The following is a 12,423-nucleotide window of genomic DNA, read 5'->3' as shown; positions in this document are numbered from 1 at the left end:
GATAAATTGAGTATATTCCATGACTAAGTGAGCTTATTTCAGGGATGCAAGGTTAGTTCAATATTTGAAAATCAATCAGTGAATCCACCATTTAACAGACTAAAGAAAAATGTGACATGATCATTCCACTTGAGAATGAGCACTTGAAAAAATTCAATACCCATTCATACTAAAAACTCTCAGAAAACTAGAAACAATAATGAATTTCCCCAACTGGATAAAGCTACTATTACACTTAATGATGAAATATTTAATGCTTTGCCTCAAAGGTCAGAAAGAAGACAAAGACATCTCCTCTTATCACTCTCCACTTATAGTACTGGAAGTTCTATTTAGTACAATAAAGTAAGAAAAGGAAAAAAAATTACATTGATTAGAAAGAAAGAAATAAGACTAATTCTATTTGTATGTATAATTGTCTACACAGAAATTCCTAAGGAATCTACAAGCAATCTCCTAAAACTACTAAGTGAGTTCAACAAGGTCATAGGATAGAAAATGAACATATAAAAATTGATTCTATTTCATTATACTAGCAATGAACGCATAAACACTAAAATTAAAAATACGATACAACTTACAATAACTCAAAAAATGAAATATTTTAGCGTAAATTCAACAAAACATAAACAGTATTTATATGCTGAAAGTTACAAAATGCTGATGAAGGAAATAAAAAAAATATCTAAATAACTAGAGACACAGGCTGTGTTTAAGACTGGTAGACTCAACATATTAAAGATGTTAATTTTCCCTAAATAGATATATAGGCTTAAACCAATTCCTTTCAAAGTCCCAGGCAGAATTTTTGTAGATAGGGGCAAAATCTTTCTTTCTAACATTTATGTGAAAAAAGGAGAAAAATAGCTTTAAAGTTTTTTAATAAAGTGAGAGAAATCAATCTAATTTTAAGACTTAGTATGTAGCTATAGTAATCAAAATTGTATAATACTGGTAGAAGGACAGACACATATATCAGCGGAACTGAATAGAAAATCCGGAAACAGAGCCAAACAAATATGCCTAACTGACTTTTGACGAAGGTGCAAAAGCAATTCAATGGAGGAGGAACAGCCTTTTCAATATATGGTGCTGGAGCAATTGGACATGCATAGGAAAATGAATAAATATGAACTTCACATTTTATTACACATAAAAATTAACCCAAAATGTATTGCAGACTTAAGTGTAATTTGCAAAACTATTTTGCATTCTATGTTAGAAAAAATAGGATAAAAATTTTGGAATTGAGGTCTAGGCAAAGAGTTCTTAGATTTGTGCTCTCTTTGGCAGCACATATACTAAAATTGGAATGATACAGAGATTAGCATGGCCCCTGAACAAGGATGACACACATATTCATGAAGTGCTCCATAATTTTCAAAATAGACCCAGCTGAGGAATGACTCTCAGAGTTTGAAGACTGGTTCTCTGAACTGACTCAATCAGACAAACATAAAGGAAAAACAATATCTTAATGAAAAAACCCTCCCAGAATTATGGAATTACATAAATAGACCAAATCTGTGACTCATTGGCATCCCTGAGAGAGAGAGAGAGAACAAGCAACTTGTAAACATATTTGAGTATATCATCCATGAAAATTTCCCCAACCTCACTAGAGAGGCCAACATTCAAATTCAGGAAAGGTAGAAAATGCCTGTGAGATACTGTACAATAAGACCACCTGCAAGACATATAGTCATCAGATTTTCCAAGATTGACATAAAAGGAAAAATATAAAGGAAGACAGAGAGAAGGGGAAAGTCACCTACAAAGAGAAACTTGACAGGCTAACAGCGGACTTTTCAGCAGAAATCCTACAAGCCAGAAGAGTTTGGCAGGGGGTGTTATATTCAATATTCTTAAAGAAAAGAAACTCCAATAAAAAATTTCATATCCAGCCAAACTAAGCTTTTAATATAAATATTTTTTTCAGACAAGCAAATGCTAAAGGAGATATCTGTTAGGTCTAATAATTACCACCAGGTCTACCTTACAAGCAGTCTTTAAGGAAGTGCTAAATATGGAAATAAAAGACTGTTACTAGCCACCACAAAAACACACAAGTACATAGACCATTGACACTATAAAGCAACTACACAATCAAGTCTGCATAATAACCTGCTAACAACACGATGACAGGATCAAATTTGCACATATCAATATTAATCTTGAATGTAAATGTACTAAATACTGCAATTAAAAAGCACAGAGTGGCAAGCTGAATACAGAAGTAAGACCTAACTGTATCCTGTCTTCAAAAGACCCATCTCACATACAATGACACTGTAAGCTTAAAGTAAAGGGATGGAAAAAAAAATCTACCAAGAAAATGGAAAACAGAAAAAGAAAGGAGGGGTTCCTATTCTAATTTCAGACAAAACAGACTTTAAACCAACAATAATCAAAAGAGACAAGAAAATTACATAATGGTAAGAGGTTCAATTCAACAGGAAGGCCTAACTACTCTAAATAGATATGCACCCGACACAGGAGCACCTAGATTCATAAAACAAGTTCTTAGAGATCTGTGAAGAGACATAGATAACAATACAATAATAATGTGAGATATCAACATCTCAGCAACAGTAATAAACAAATCATTAAGGCAGAAAAGTAACAAAGATATTCAGGACCTGAACCCAACATGTAACCAAATAAACATACCCTATATCTATAGAACTCTCTACCCTAAAATAGCAGAACATACATTCTTCTCATCTGCACATGGCACATACTCTAAAATTGACCATATAATCAGCCATAAAATAATTTTTAGCAAATTCAAAAAAACCCCACAAAAAACAAAAATCATACCAACCACATTCAGACCACAGTGCAATAAAATGAAAAACAGTACCAAGAAGATTACTCAAAACCATATAATTACATGGAAATTAAACAATCTTCTCTGGAATGATTTCTGGATAAACAATGAAATTAGAGCAAAAATCAAGACATTCTTTAAAATTAATGAGAACAAAGATATAGCATACCAGAATCTCTAGGACTCAGCTAAAGCAGTAGCATGAAATACCTACATTAAAAAGTTAGAAATATCTCATATTAACAACCTAACATCACACCTTGAGGAACTAGAAAAACAAGAGCAAACCAATCTCAAAACTAACAGAAGACAAGAAACAACCAAAATGAGAACTGAACTGAGAGAAATTAAGATGCAGAAAATCAGACAAAAGATCAACACCACCCTAAGGTAGTTATTTGAAAGAACAAATAAGATAGATTGCTAGCTGGACTAACAAAGAAAAAAAAGAGAGAAGATCCAAGTAAACACAATCAGAAATGACAAAGGGGACATTACTGCTGACCCCACAGAAATGCAAAAAAAAAAAAAAAAAGAAAGAAAAAATCAGAGACTATTATGAACACATGTATGCACACAAACTAGAAAACCTGCAAGAAATGGATAAATTCATGAAAATATACAACTTCCCAAACTGAACCAGGAAGAAATTCAAACCCTGAACAGACCAATAATGAGTTCCAAAATTGAATCCCTAATAAAAAGCCTAACAACCAGAGAAATCCCAGAACCAAATGGATTCACACTGAATGCTACCAGACACATAAAGAAGAGCTGATACCATTTCTATTTAAACTCTTCCAAAAAACTGAAAAGGAGGGACTCCTCCTCAACTCATTCTTCTATGAAGCCAGCATTATTCTGATACTGAAACCTGGCAGAGACACAACGACAACTTAAACTTTAGGCCAATATACATGATGAACACAGAAGCAAAAATCCTCAACTAAATACTAGCAAACCAAATTCAGTAGTACATCAAAAAACTAACCCACTGCCATCAAGTAGGCTTTATCCCTGGAATGCAAGGTTGGTTCGACATATGCGAACTAATGTGATTCATCACATAAACAGAACCAAAAACAAAAACCACATGATTTCAATAGATACAGAAAAGGCAGTCAATAAAATTCAGCATCCCTTCATGTTAAAAACTCTCAACAAACCAGGCATTGAAGAAACATATTTTAAAAAAATAAGGGCTATTTATGACAAACTCACAGCTAACATCCTACTGAATGGGAAAAAGCTGAAAGTATTCCCCTTGAGAACTAGAACAAGACAAGGATGCCATCTCTCACCACTCTATTCATCACAGTACAGGAAACCCTAGCCAGACTTAGGCAAGAGAAAGAAATAAAAGGTATCCAAATAAAAAGAGAGGAAGTCAAACTATCTTTGTTTGCAAATTACATGATTCTATACTGAGAAAATCCCACAGTCTCTGCCCAAAAGCTCCTAAACCTGAAGAACAACTTCAGCAAAGTTTCAAGATACAAAATCAATGTACAAAAATCAGTAGCATTTCAATTCAGTAATAATGTCCAAGCTGAGTGCTAAATCAAGAATGCCATCCTATTCACAATAGCCACAAAAAAATACAATACCTAGGAAATGCAGTTCACCAGGGAGATGAAAGATCTCTACAAGAGGAACTATAAAACACTGCTCAAAGAAGTCAGAGATGACACAAATAAATAGAAAAATATTCCATGCTCATGGATAGGAAGAATCAATATTGCTAAAATGGCCATACTGCCCACAGCAATGTACAGATTCAATTCTATTCCTACCAAACTGCCAATTTTTCTAATTCTGTGACCTTTTTCACAGAATTAGAAAAAACTATTTTAAGCTTCATATAGAACCAATATGCAGAGCCCAAATAGCCAGGACAATCCTAAGCAAAAAGAACTAGTTGAAGGCATCACATTATGTCTTCAAACTGTACCACAAGAGTACAGTAACTAAAGTAGCATGGTACTGGCACAAAATTAAACACATAAAGCAAAGGACCAAAATAGAGAGCCCAGGAATAAAGCCATACACCTACAACCATCTGATCTTTGACACAACTGACAGAAATTAACAATGAGGAAAGGATGCTCCATTCAATAAACTGTGCTGGGATAACTGGCTAGCCATACACAGAAGATTGAAACTGGACCCCTTTCTTATACAATATACAAAAATCAACTCAAGAAAGATTAAAGACAAATATAAAACTGAAAATTATAAACATCCTAGAAGAAAACCTAGTAAATACCATTCTAGACATAGGCCTTGGCAGAGATTTTATGATGAAGATGCCAAAATCAATTGTAAGAAAAACAAAAATTGACAAGGGGGACCTAATTAAACTAAAGAGCTTCTGAACAGCAAAAGAAACTATCCACAGAGTAAATAGACAACCCATACAACAGGAAAAAATATTTGCACACTATGCTTCTGACAAAGTCTACTATCTATAATCCATAAGATACTTAACAATCTAAAACAACACCATTAAAAAGTGGGCAAAAACATAAACAGACGCTTTTCAAAAGAAAATATATACACAGCCACAAAGCATTGAAAAAATTCTCAACATCTCTAATTGTTAGAGAAATGCAATTTAAAACCACATAAGATACTATCTCACACCATTCAGAATGGCTATTAAAATGTTAAAAAATATAGCAGATGCTGGTGAGGCTGCAGAGAAGAGGGAGCACTTATACACTGTTGGTGGGAATGTAAGTTAGTTCAGCCATTAATTTCAAGTAGTTTGGTGATTTTCAAAGTACTTAAAATAGAACTGCCATTTGGCCCAGCAATCTCATTATTGGGTACATGCCCAAAGGAATATAAATCTTTCTACTATAAAGACATATGTGCCTATATGTTCATCAAAGTACTATTCACAATAGCAAAGACATGTGATCAACCTAAATGTCTATCAGTGGTAGACTGGATAAAGAAAATGTGGTACATATATACCATAGAATACTACACAGCCATAAAAAAGGAATGAGATCATGTCCTTTGTAGCAACATGTATGGAGCAGGCGTCCATTTTCCTAAATGAACTAACACATAACAGAAAACCAAACACCAAATGTTCTCACTTATAAATGGGAGCTAAACATTCAGTAAACATGGACATAAAGAAGAAAATGAGAGACACAGAGGCTTACTTGTGCAGGGTAGAAGAAAGGTGAGGATCAAAAAACAGCCTATCAGGTACCACGCTAATTACCTAAGTGATGAAATCATATGTACACCACCCCCTCAACACACAATTTATCTATAGAAGAAACCTGCACATGTACCCTGAAACTGAAATAAAAGTTCAAAAAAAAAGAGTTCTTAGACTTGACACTAGAGACAAAATTCATAAAAGGAAATCTTGATAAACTGGGCTTGATCGAAATGAAAATGTTTGCTCTGCAAAAGGCCATAAAGAGGCTGAAAAGACAAGCTACACTCTGGGAGAAAATACTTGCAAATCATATCTAACAAAGGGCTAGTATCTAGAATGTATAAAGAACTCTTAAAACTCAAGAGTGAAAAAACAAATCATTGAATTAGAAAATGAACAAAAGAGATGGCGTATTTGTCCTTGTCACATCAGTTGTTTGAGAAGACTTGAATTTAGACTATAAAAGGGATATGCAGATATAAACTTTACTACATACTAGAAAGGAAGTGGAAAAAAACAGGCTGAACTTTGGAATTCATACTCATGATGTTATTTAGAACTAAATAATCCAGAATACATAGATGCTGGACTAATAAATTCTGAAGTAAATTATGTGTAGCCCTGAAGATCACAGGCCAACCTCTGTAGGTGCAGCTGGAGTCTTCCCTATATGGTATTCCCACTGTCAATCCTAGGAGAAGCCTGAACTGAAAATAGAGCGATTCTGGGGGCAGGGGCAGGGGGACTTTCACTGGAGAAGGATAACACTCCTTTCTGTGGGCCTCCTGGGAGGATTTAAACGCTCCCAGACTAAGCTAGAGAGTGAGCAGTCCCTTTAGCAACCCTGGGACATGGCTAGAGGATGTCCTGGATGTCAGCTATTCTGTGTGGTACTTCCCAACATTACCCCTGCCCACACCTCATGTTCCATAAAGTTTTGTGGGAACGCGTAGCCTGGTTTCTACTGTGTGGAATTAGGAGAGGACCTCGTTTTCACTTTGGATAAAGTAGCTAAGTGTACAAAGAGAACCTCTGTCCTCCTTACCCAAGAGTCATAGAAATGGTAAAATCATCTTTGTACATCAATGTAATGACCTCACAAAGGTCTTTACAACAGAGATAGCTGTGCAGTAGCTTCATAGGATGCCTAAATGAAACAGCGGCTCTATCCTGCATACACTCAAAACAGCACACACTTGGTGCTGGAAAGTTGATGGAACCTATGAGGGAACAGGCCAGTTTCCTGCAATCAGGCTGGTCTGTGCGACTGGAGTTCATATCACTTGGGTATTAAGAGGAAACAAGATAATATATGACAGTCATTGGTTGTTGAGACTGGGACATTTGGGTTTTACTAAGTTAAGAGAAAAGATCATTCTCCCCTTTTCAATAACACAATGTCTTTTCATTAGAAGTCTGAAATAGCAGGGTTTTTCTCTGCTGTTCCATTCCTTCGAAACCCTACTCATAATTAGCTTCCCACAACTCCTCCTAGGTTTTTTCCACCATTACTCATCAGCCTGGTCTATTTGTGTTACCGATTATGCTTCACAATCTCCATCACTTTCACCAAGTTTAGGACCATCTTTTTAAAGTCTATGTTGTAGATTTTTGGGGAACATAGGTACTTCTCCCTTATTATTATTATCAAATGCTTCCAAGTTCATCTGATGTATTCACAGAGGTCCTTAATCTGAGGTATGTGGCTATGAGAGTTTGTGGATAAAATCAAGTAATCCATGAGTTTAGACAGGAAAAATATTGCATATCTTTAATTAACCTCTCAATGAAATTTAGCATTTTCTTCTATTATTAATGTAAGAAGTAAATTACAGTGAAATAAATAGAACAGCAGCTACTTTTATATTTTAATTATTTCAGGTATATCAAAATTCATTTATGCTCATCACTAGTTAAAATTAGATGTGTCACTAGATTGAATGTTGGCAAATAAACACATATAACACAAATTTTAAAAAATTTTGGTAACCCTTTCAATATAATTTGTGTCCTTTGTAACCTTGTTTTTTTTATGAAATAATGTGTTCTTACCCATTATTCTGAGAAGGAAGCCATAGACTTAACTAAGCTGTCCAAGGAAATAATTCTATAAAATAGCAAAACAATTCTTGGAATAGCTAAAAGTCTCTACACCATAATAGTGAAAAAATTAAAAGCAACCTAAATGCCCAATAACAGAAGACTGGTGAAATAATGCAGTTGCTAAACATAATGCTATAGAAGACTATTTAAGGGCATATGTGGAAAGATGATCACAATATATTATGTAAAAGAAAAGGTTGTGCATAATGTGATTTTTTTGTGTAAATCAAACATGGTAGCACATACACCTACACCTAAAAAAGCAGAAAATAGATGTCAAGACACACACAAAGATGCTAAGGTAGTTATTTACAGGATGGTTGGAACTGTGAGTAATCTTTTTGCTTATCGCAGTTGTAGAAATTTTCTATGAACTTGTAATTATTTTTGCAAGAAAAATCAATAAAAATTATTATCTTTAAAAGAAATGAAATCCTAAGAAAGTATTCAAAAAGATATTTAATTCTTAATCATGATCAACTATGCACTCATTCATTCAACAAATACATCTCAGTTCAATAGTCAATATTATAGGAGGAATTAATGCAATCTACAGAATTCACTATCATTATGGAAAAAGATCTGATTTTCATACCACTGATTTAGCAGCTGAATGAGTAAAAGTTTTGGTTAAGCACCATTTATCAACTTTCTAGTCAATGGGACCTACAGTCAATGCTGTCTTTTGCACAAATACCAGATATTCACTCTTTTTAAAAACTGTGTCCCATCAATCAATAATTTTGACTTCAGAAAGTTATTTTTGTTTTTTTTTTGCTAATTTGTATTTTTGTTTTTGTCTTGTAACAAAGGAAAAATGAATAAATCCTCTCATGCAAGTCCTCCTATTAAAAACAAGCAAAATCTATTACAACTCTCTTCTGAATTTATATTCCCCATGAGAAAAACTCTTTCCTCCATAATTGTGTCATATTTTAAAAACGTTGAATAATTCCGAATCATAATGTCACTGGAAAAAATATTCAGTTACTTTGTTTTTATATCTGGGTATTAGGAATTCCAAAATACTACTGGGATAAATATGCCTATCATACTTACATGTTAACAATATCATATTAGCTGGAAAAAAATGTATTCGGTTTTAAGAATGCTTCTAAGTGAAGATTTTGTGACTTCAAAATACAACTCTTCTAAAATTAGACATTCGTCTAATATGCAAGATAAAGTAATTGGCCTGATATCATTGGTTGTATTCATAAAAGCACCAGCATTTACATACGAAATGAATGTCATCCCCTCTGAACAGTAACCTTGGGAGACCTCAGACTAGCTTCAGTGACATATCCCTTTGCTCAGAACAATTTTAGGACCTCTCTTTCAGAGCTGTCTTTAGGCTGTTTCATTTTATTCTAAACAAATATCTTTAAAGATTACCAAACTTTGCCCCTTAAAGTTGGATTTGTCTCCTCAATAATTAAAAGCAACCTAGGAGATGGAGCCCTGGGGGCACCAGGGAGAAAAAAGTAGACATAACAGTAGATTGGAGGATGTACTGTGACACTTTATATTAGGGGTAATATTCAACATACTCAACAATAGCTAAGGCAGAACACAGAGCAGTCAGAACTGGTGCGATTGGAGCAGGGACCTAGAGGACCTTAACCCAGATCCACATATTAACTCTACAGCAGCTGGATTATGAGGTATTTGAAATGTTCTAGGTGGTCCCATAGGGGAAACTGTAGCAGTGGGGATGAATGGACACTTTGGAGTTTCTGAGCTGTGACATTTACCAACCAATAAAGGAGAATATGAGTTTTTAATATCCACTGAATATTGGTCTTTTCAAAAAGTAAAGTGGCCACTGCTGTTCCTGTGTGGCTCCTGCATTGATTCTGAAGGCACTGCCCAAGAGTCGTTTGAAAGGGTCGAGCAACAGCAGCAATATTGGAATTAATGTGCAGGATCCCAGGATAACTATTTTGGAGGGTACTATTTAGCTAAATATTTATTCTCTAAACTTATTAGAAACAGGCTCTACTCCTTTTTCATTTTCCTGCACTAGCAGCAAACACAACACTTAGCATATAGTTGCTAAATAGTTGAGTGAATGGCATGTTTGTTAAACAAAAATAACTTCAAAGTCAAATCTCATATTTAAGACTTTAAAAATTATTTTTATTTTTATTATATTAGGAAAATAATTCATTTTATTGCAGATAATTCCAAAAATCTCTTTGAAGAGACTAATTCACCAGTATTCCTGACTCAAAAATACTTTGGATATCTGCCTACTTTCCTCTGGAAAGCAGTCCTTTTCAATGCTCTTTTCATTATTACCTGACTTGAAAAGCCACAAGTAGATGTGAATCTGCATTTAACTCCTTTAAGTTCCTATTATTTCTAGCCAAAAAGAACCTTCCTTTATGGTTTTATAGTAGGTCAGACTTAAGGTTTTCCCAAGCTGGGGCTAACATACTTTGGCTTCTGACCAACATTTATCAGGCTGAGGGTGTCTAGTGCTAAGCATTTAATAAGTCATTTACTTCTAACAACGCCTTTACAGTTGAGGAAACTAAGCCACAGAGGAACTAAGCAATTTCACCATATTATATAGCTAGTAAGTGATGAAGATATGTTTTGAATGCAATTAGATTCCAGAGCTGAGCACCCTTGATCGACACAGTATAATAAGGAGCAGGAGCTTGTTTTCAATCAATAGGTAGAAATTGAAGGTTATCCTGTATCTAAAAAGTACCTTAGAGCTCCCATTACACTGACTGTCTGTTTATTGAACACATACGATGTTCCAGGTACTATTCTAGATTCTGAGAAGGCAAATAAGGGACACAATCTCTTTCTGGTTGGCAGATATAGTACCTAAAAACTTACTCTAGTGTTCTAGGGTAACTTTTCCACTACTCCAAATGGGGAAAAACTGTCTTCCCCCTGTGTTCAGTTTGAATTCTGGATTCTGAGGAATTGCCATCTTTGATGAATTTCAAAATCATCCTACTGCTTTCTTCCTTCTGGATTCCCCTGGGATAATATTTCATCACCTTTGACATTCTGTCCTTCTAAGGATAATAACAGAGAAAGGAGAAGGTGGAGGATGGGGGAGAAGCACATGGACAATTTGGAGTGCAGGTATGCAAACATTCCATTAACATGGGCAGCTTTGTCCTGTTACTGCAGGGTTACCTCATAGAAAGCTGCTGTTCAGAGCTAGTGCCCCCAGGCTAACTGTTTTATATACAAATATTATGTTTTAGAAGGCATTTGAAGTCATACAGTGGCCTTATTTATTACCATAATTAGGAACAATAGTAACAGTAACTGAACTTTGTACCTTCCTACACTGATTAAGTTGTGCTTTATAAGCGAGGTTAATAAATAGCCAAAGACAAGACTACCAAAGAACTAAAGCTGGAATGGTAAACCGTACTAAATGCCCAAAGAAGCTGAGACAGAAACATATTTTTTCACCATAAAATTATGTAACATGTGTTGAAAGGTTGGTCTGCTATGTAGGTGGAGTTAGTGACCCCATCCCATCCCTGCTCCGCTAAGATTTCAAAGTAAAATAAGAGTTTGCTAACAACAGCAAAATACAGTTATTTACCCTTTTTTCTGAAAACCAAAACTCCCAATACTTAAAGTCATCCTAATGTTCTCAATTACTTATTTTTAATTTATTTTCTGATTGTATAATATGTGGCCTTATATTTTTTTTCTGGAACAAAATTCATTATGTATTAAAGAAGCAAACAGATCAAAAATATAGATACATCAAGGATTAGGAGATTCTGCCCCTTCACCTAAAGATTTGGTCTATGTAAAACTACAACTTCCTTTGGAAGAAATCATGTTTTAAGTTGTGCTTAGTCACTTTCACGTTAGTGTGAAGTAGTACTTGAATCTTTTTGAAGAACAGATTTTTATTAGAAGATAGAAAGTAAGATTTGCCATCCTTTTTTGAGAAGCAAATGTTTCCAGTCCTTTGTTCTTTTTCCTTATTCTTGGCCCAAGAACAGGACTGCTTTAACTTAACAAACACCGAAGTCTTTCTTTCTCGAAATGATGAGGTACATCCATCTTCTATCTAGTGAGAGAGAAATCATACTTATATCTCAAATTTAAAGAGAATCTCTCCTGCACACTCCTTTATCATACTCAAGAAAAAATAACCAAGTTGACCACACTAGAGTCACATAACCCATGAGAATAAAATGCCAAAGGGTTTTTATCAAAGAGATTACAGAAAACCAGTCCCTTTGGCTCATGGAGTACGTCTGGTTTTTCTCTAAACCTTCACCTCTTCTGTGTTTAAGTCATCAGACCAGTAAGA

General features: G+C 34.7%; 1 non-coding gene across 1 annotated transcript; it reads left to right on the top strand.

Annotated features, from left to right (window-relative positions):
- Positions 1-1,277: 1,277 nt before the first annotated feature.
- On the top strand, positions 1,278-1,381 carry LOC135274944 (U6 spliceosomal RNA). The gene has a single exon (XR_010342687.1). It is a non-coding gene; the product is annotated as a U6 spliceosomal RNA (small nuclear RNA).
- Positions 1,382-12,423: the final 11,042 nt, after the last annotated feature.

The sequence above is a fragment of the Aotus nancymaae genome, unplaced genomic scaffold (genome assembly GCF_030222135.1).
Source record: "Aotus nancymaae isolate 86718 unplaced genomic scaffold, 86718_ANA_hifiasm-v0.15.2.pri h1tg000014l, whole genome shotgun sequence".
Lineage (NCBI taxonomy): Eukaryota > Metazoa > Chordata > Mammalia > Primates > Aotidae > Aotus > Aotus nancymaae.
Note: the sequence above shows the minus strand (reverse complement) of the source record. Positions and strands in the feature narration are given on the sequence as shown.